The 7,372-nt window shown below is 47.4% G+C and overlaps 1 pseudogene; it reads right to left on the reverse strand.

Moving 5' to 3' along the window:
• Positions 1-258: 258 nt before the first annotated feature.
• Positions 259-377, reverse strand: LOC112578296 (annotated as a pseudogene).
• Between the last annotated feature and the right edge of the window lie 6,995 nt (positions 378-7,372).

Raw genomic sequence — 7,372 nt, forward strand, 5'->3', positions numbered from 1 at the left:
CCCATGGACAGAGGAGCCTGGTGAGCTACAATTCATGGGGTCCTAAAGAGTCAGACACAACTCAGGTTGGGTGTGCCTGCGTGCCTGTAAACACACACACACACACACACACACACACACACACATTTAGATTTATGTGTTTAGTTGCCAAGTTGTGTCTGACTCTTTGTGACACCATGGACTGTAGCCCGCCAGGCTCCTCTGTCCATGGGATTTCCCAGGCAAGAATACTGGAGTGGGTTTCCATTTCCTTCTTCAAGCCTATAGCACCAGGTATTCCCAGGTGGTCTCCTATCCAAGTATTAATCAGGCCCGACCCTTCTTAGCTTCTGAGATCAGATGCCATCTGGCATGTTCAGGGTGGTATGGCCATAGTTACATATATATATCGGGTTGAATAAAATGTACTATTAAAATTAGGTTCACTTGATTCCTTTTAGTTTTTTTTTTTTAATGCAGTGGTTAAAAATGTAAAATTACATGTGTGTCTAGTATTGTATTTCTGTTGGGCAGTGCTCCATTCCAGGTTCTGAGTTTAGGGGAACTACAGAGTAAGGGTTCAAGAAAGTGCAGGGAAGGGCAGTAGGCATTTTCCAGGTAAAGAGGAGAAAAGGCTGTGGTGTTGGTGACTTAGGAAAACAGGCAAATTGAAATTAAAGGAAATTAACAGAACTACTGTTTTTCTGTTACCAGCAATCGTATCACAGCAGAAGACCGGAAGCTTCGTGCTATGACCAGTCAGAGGACAAGAGTTATCTCCTGCTATAGTTGTGTGTTATATTATGGAGCCCTGGGTCCCGCTCACTTGGCTGTTTTACCGCAGAGCTTCTTGGAGAGTCACCCTTACTTTCCTACTCTTTCTTGTAATAGAGCCCTTGCTTCTACTTGCAGGCTGCAGTGTGAGAGAGTGAAGTAAAATTCATTTCCATCTCGGAATGAAGGGCTAAGGATAGTCCAAGATTTGTATGTGGTGTTCTGTTGTCTCTGCTAAACAGTGAACTAAAATAAATTATAATCAAAGGGACACAGGCCAAAGTTGCTGTTTCCAGAGACTTTGGGGAGGGAGTGGAAGAAGCTGGGATTTCTGTCCATCTTTTTTTCCCTCTTAGATAGAAGCTGGTCCTTGAGATCCCAGGTTTACGGTGTGGGTGAGAGTTTTGAGGTGTGGAGCATTTATATTCCTTGGAGAAGGAAATGGCAACCCACTCCAGTACTCTTGCCTGGGTAGTTCCATGTACATTTAAATTACCTGGAAAACTTCTTTTCCAAATCCTAGCAATGAGGACTGTGGGATCCCAGATGGGAAGGAAGCCAATCTCTCAGTGAAGCAGCAGCTGCCCTGTCTGTTGCCTGTGGGTCTATCTCCTGTTTTGGGAAACACAGTGTTCAAGGGAGGTCCTAGAATTACAAACGATGAAAGGATAAGCCAGGAGCTAGACATCTAGGTAACATTCCAATCGATGTACTCTGGATCTATCTTTCAGCTTTGGAGAGAGAACCTTTAGGTGAGAGGGATTCCCAGGTGGCCCAGTGGTAAGGAATCATCCGCTGTCCAATGCAAGAGATGCAGGAGATGCAGGTTTGATCCCTAAGTTGGGAAGATCCCCTGGAGGAGGACATGGCTACCCACTCCAGTATTCTTGACTGGGAAATCCCTTAGAAAGAGGAGCCTGGTGGGCTAAGGTCCATGGAGTCACAAAGAGTCAGTCACTACTGAGCACGCACCCATAGCTGCGCAGTGTTTAGGTGATAATAAGTTAATAAGTTGACATTTTACCTGAAGACTCAGTGCTGTCTCTGGACAAATGTGAAGTTTATTCAGTAAACATCTCTCAAATTATTTCTCTATGCCAGGCATGGAGGCATAAGAGGAAAGGAAGGAAAACACTCTAACCTTGTGAGATGGATATTTTTGTCCCTGTTTTATGAATGAGAAGCCTGAGGTTCAATGCCTGGCTCCAGACGGCCTGAAACCCAAGTCACTAACCAGGAGTTCATGGTTTTATCTTCTCCAAGGCCATGGAGCCTCTCTGACCTTCTCTGCTTGTTCTCTCCATTTCCACTCTGTTGAGGCCCCAAGGTAAGTACACCCCAGGTCCAAAAGGACAGGGATCCAGGGAAGCAACTAAGACAGACTCTAAGCTCCCTTTCTTCACAGTATATGTTTTGAGGGGTGAAGGATGGGGGTCAAATTTTGGATAAGCGGGGTTAGTTAAACCTGCCAAGTGTCCCCCTCACTCAGGACTCAGCTGCTTTTTTAAGTGAAGTGAGTGGAGACAGCTGACAACAGAATTCTTGTATTTTCTTCTTTATTCTGTGACTTGATATCTCTGAGACTTTTATAAATATATTTAGGATACAAAGTAAGCTTTCCTCTATTTATCATCTCACACCCCATTATCTCTACCCCCAGGCCAAACAGAGCACCTGGAAATCACACAGTTCTGCTGAGCTGTGGCTTCCAGGTGTCTGAATCCAAGCCTGAGAACTCAGATTTGAATGTTCAGGAACCAAACTGCCAAAATATCAGACATATAAGTGGAATAAGTTTATCCCTTTTGGGCTGATAAATATTTATCAGGTATGTAAGATATTTTTGTTGAAACCAATCTGGTAAGCCTCTCTCTCCTCTCTATTCCTTCAGACACGCCAGGGTTTAATGTCTGTCTAAAGACCTGTCCTGGACTAAATTTCTGTTGTTTAAGCCACTGCCTCTCCTGTTTTGTTCTAGAAGCCTGGGATGATTGAGGTAAGACTCCAGTGGCTTGTCAAAGGAAGGATTCAATCAGACACTGCGTCAGAGAGAAGCAGCAGCTGAGCTGAAATTGAGAAATCTTCCAGCCTTTTGCCTGACAGATGTGGAAACTGATGCCACGAGAGGGGACCTGGCAGGGTGCCATCCATGGGGTAAGTGAGGCCAGGCTGGGAACTAGGATCCTGGACGGCTTGTCCAGTTCTTTCTCAGGGAAGAGAAACAAGGGGCTGCCTTCCAAGAGTTGACGTCAGATAGGAAGCAAAAAACATGAAAATCCCATGGTTCCTTTCACCAGAGAGACCTCAGTGCTTTCTCAGAGCTGGGATGCTGAGATGTTTAGAAGTGCCCACATAGCCCTGGTGTTGACTTAGTATTCAGCTCACGTTCCACTGTGGACAGGTTTTGTTACCTCTGAGGAGGCTCTGAGTTTCTCTGTACCTCCCTCTCCTTGTCAGTGGAGGAGGGCCTGTTGGAGTTGCTGGATTAATCAGGGAAGGTGTGGAGATATGTCAAGACACCCTCCAGAGAATCCAGATCAATACCATGCATGAAAACAAAGCCGGCTTTGAAGCCCTGAGTTCACAAAAGAAAGTTTCTTTGCTTCTAAGACAAATTAGAACAACACAAAGATGGTTAAAACTAGTTCAGGAGGTTTTTCTTTTTTTCCCTCAGAAAGTTTTGGCATTGAGGAGGGATTTTCCCATTCTACATCTGGGCATGTTTGTATCTGTATGCTATGCTAAGTCACTTCAGTCCTGTCCGACTCTGTGCGACCCCATAGACGGCAGCCCACCAGGCTCCCCCATCCCTGGGATTCTCCAGGCAAGAACACTGGAGTGGGTTGCCATTTCCTTCTCCAATGCATGAAAGTGAAAAGTGAAAGTGAAGTCGCTCAGTCGTGTCTGACTCTTAGCGACCCCATGGACTGCAGCCTACCAGGCTCCTCCGTCCATGGGAATTTCCAGGCAGTACTGGGGTGGGGCGCCATTGCCTTCTCCGTTGTATCTGTATAAGGAGGAAAAAATGTGAAGTCAATGAGTGTGCTTTCTGTTGGTTAATTGTTAATCTATAAACTTCCTCTCACCCTCTGTTCTGGCACCCAGGACTCATGCTTCTGACTGCTTACTGCTGCCTAAATGCGTGCACTCTTCTTGACCATGGGCTCTTATTCCGGAACTTTCCTCCTTTCACCCAAAATTATATGTGCCATGTCCACCTACCCTCACCCCTACTCCTTTGAAGCCTTGGTCACAAGGCTGGGGAGGGTGGTGCTGTGGGTAAAGAACCTGCTTGCCAGTGCAGGAGACGTGGCTTCAAGCCTTGGGTCAGGAAGATCAGCTGAAGGAGGAAATGGCAACCCCCTCCAGTATTCTTGCCTGGAGAATCCCATGGACAGTGAAGCTTGGTGTCCATGGGGTTGGGGTTACAAGAATTAGACGTGACTTAGTGACTAAACCAACCACCACCACCAAGTCTTAAAGAAGCGCATCAAGAGTTCGACTAGTGGCAGCCACTGGAGAAGAATCAACACTTTGCCTTTTACTCCTTTCAGGGCCTGCATGAGTGGTGGATCCAACTGTCTAGGGAGCAGATGCTGAGGGGACCTGTCAATTGCCCAAAATTGGTACCTAGAGACCCAAAAATGAGGATGAAGGGGTACCAAATAACCCACATTCTAAAGAGAGAAGCCCAAAGTGCACCCCACTCCTAGCCTCGCCTTCCTGAGAGGTGGCAGCTGTCTGGGTGACATTCTTCATTCCCCACTCGGTGGGAAGTTTATTGCTCTGGGAGGAGAGAACACAAGGAGGGAGAGCTAGCAGTGTTGGGAGCCTCAGGGCGTGAGGGCCCTTAGGAGAGGTGCTTCCTTGCCCTCCCTGTTGGGGAAAGGAGACAGTGTATCTCTCCTCTCTCCAGTGGAGGTGAAGTGGGGAGTTGGGTGAAGGCAAGTCTCCAAGTACATCACCTGTGAAGATTTTGGGGGACCTGCAAGAAGAAACAGACAGCTTTTCATTTTCTAGAAGGATGCTCCTTACTGATCTGTCCTGGCCATGTTTTGGGGGGTTGAGCGTGGTTATGGAAACAGCCTGCATTCATGTTTCTCTTTGGGCAAAGATGTGAGTTTCCTGTGGGTAAAGGAAACTGAACAGAAGTAATCCACAAGACCCCAAGCCAAGGCTGCCAGAGACCCTGGCAGAAACTATCCTTGGGTCCACTTCTGGTGTTGGTCCCTGGGAGGGCAGGGGTGGAGGAAGATGGTTGGGAGCTGTTGAAGCCCACCCTCCCACAAGGCACTATACCTAGGGTGTCTTGAGAGCACTCTCCAAAGAGCCCTGGTGGGTCCCTAAGGGAGAGCCAGCACTTGACTTCCTGCCAAGGGGTCAATTTGTGCTTTCTAAGAAAGCTGCTAATGGAGAGAGGGCTCTGAGAATGGCAGTTGAGTAGAGGGACATTGCACTCTGACCCTTACCTCCTCCCATGCCCTGCAGAGTGAGGGGGAAGGAGGCACCCAAGCTAGACAAGGTCTTCCTCTGTTTCCTCTGCTCCAGGAGTCAGGGGCCCTGAACTTAGTGAAAAGATGGGATAGGAGAATATAAGAAGAGTTTAAAACTGGCCCAGGTAAGTTTTAATAACCAGAAGTGTCCTCAAAGTTATGAGTTATGTTCAAACTCTCATTAAGAGCTCTTCTTTCCAGCAGGGAAGGATAAAGTAGTTAAGAAATAAAGCAATTTGCATTTTGTCCCCCATTGAGAATTCAAAAAACTAAGATCATGGCATCCAGTCCCATCACTTCATGGCAAATAGACGAGGAAAAAGTGTGAACAGTGACAGATTTTATTTTCTTGGGCTCCAAAATCACTGCCATGAAATTAAAAGACACTTGCTCTTTGTAAGGAAAGCTATGGCAAACCTAGACAGTGTATTAAAAAGCAGAGACAGTCCTTTGTCGACGAAGGTCCGTCTAGTCAAAGTTATGGTTTTTCCAGTAGTCATGTGTGGATGTGAGAGTTGGACCATGAAGAAAGCTGAGCGCTGAAGAAACTTTGGAACTGTGGTGTTGGAGAAGACTCTTGAGAGTCCCTTGGACTGCAAGGAGATCGAACCAGTCAATCCTAAAGGAAATCAACCCTGAATATTCATTGAAAGGACTGATGCTGAATCTTAAACATTAGTGAAATTTGCTCAGTCAGGTCCAACTCTTTGCGACCCTATGGACTATACAGACCATGGAGTTCTCCAGGCCAGAATACTGGAATGGGTAGCCTTTCCCTTCTCTGGGGGATCTTCTCATCCCAGGGATTGAACCCAGGTCTCCCATATTGCAGGCGGATTCTTTACCAGCTGAGCCACAGGGGAAGCCAAAGCATACTGGAGTGGGTGGCCTATCCCTTCTCCAGCGGATCTTCCCAACCCAGGAATCGATCCGGGGTCTCCTGCATTGCAGGTGGATTCTTTACCAACTGAGCTATCAGGGAAGCTAAAGCTCTAATACTTTGGTCACTTGATGCAAAGAGCTGACTCATTGGAAAAGACCCTGGTGCTGGGAAAGATTGAGGACAGGAGGAGAAGGGGGTGGCAGGGGATGAGATGGTTGGATGGCATCATGGACTCAATGGATATAAGTTTGAGCAAATTCCGGTAGATTCTGGAAGACATGGAAGCCTGGAGTGCTGCAGTCCATGGGGTGGCAAAGGGTTGGAGATGACTTAGTGACTGAACAACCACAATTCCTGTTGAGCTGTGACACCTTAGTGAACTGCTTGCAACGGGAATGAAAAACAAGATGGCAAGAGCATCTTGGGGACTCATTTCACTGCCGACATGCCTGTGTCCTGTGTCTTTTCCTACTGAAGCACTGGGCTTATCCCAGAAACTTAATATGATGAGCAGTCCATCAGAAATGGGTTCCAGCATGGGACCTCCGGGGTCCCCATAATAACCTTATTCCCGACATGTCTTTGGCAGCAGCAAGAGGAATCTGAAGAGATAAACTCTGAGGTCCCAGGAATCCTCAGAAATGACCACAGGCAGAGGTACTGCTCTGAAGGCTGCTGGCCAGGAAAGGTGTGAGGTCAGTGGAAGCCTCCAGATTCCTGCCTGGGGATCAGCAGGTAGCTCTCCGAGTTGCCTGGTCCTGATCTGAGCACCCGTGTTGTTTTGCAGTCTTCCGGAAGCATGGCCCTTTTGATTGATCTGGCTGAGAAGACTCCCTCAGGATCCTCCTAACCACCTGCAGCCTGAGTGGGCACCACCTCTGGCTCCTTTGCAAAGAAAAACCTCTGTTTTGGGATTGCAGCCCCAGGGACCTGCTGAACAGATTAACCTGCAAGTTGTTAGGCGAGTTCAGGCCACAAGGTGGCAGCAGAGGACTAGCTTGGTCAGAGGCACTTGCTAGCTCAGTTGGGAGGCCTGATCGGGGCAGGTGCTTTCCTCCACACCAGGCGGTTGGAAAGGGAGGGGAGTGAGCCAGCATTTTAGAGGGTTGGGGGATCAGTACTAACAGATGCAGAAAAATTCCAGGAGGGTGTTAAGGTGAAACTTAAAAGAATACAAAATCATGTATTGAGTATTTACTGTGAGCTGGGTAATCTGCTTAACACAACATAAACTATATGTTCC

The sequence above is a fragment of the Bubalus bubalis genome, chromosome 12 (genome assembly GCF_019923935.1).
Source record: "Bubalus bubalis isolate 160015118507 breed Murrah chromosome 12, NDDB_SH_1, whole genome shotgun sequence".
NCBI classification, from domain to species: domain Eukaryota; kingdom Metazoa; phylum Chordata; class Mammalia; order Artiodactyla; family Bovidae; genus Bubalus; species Bubalus bubalis.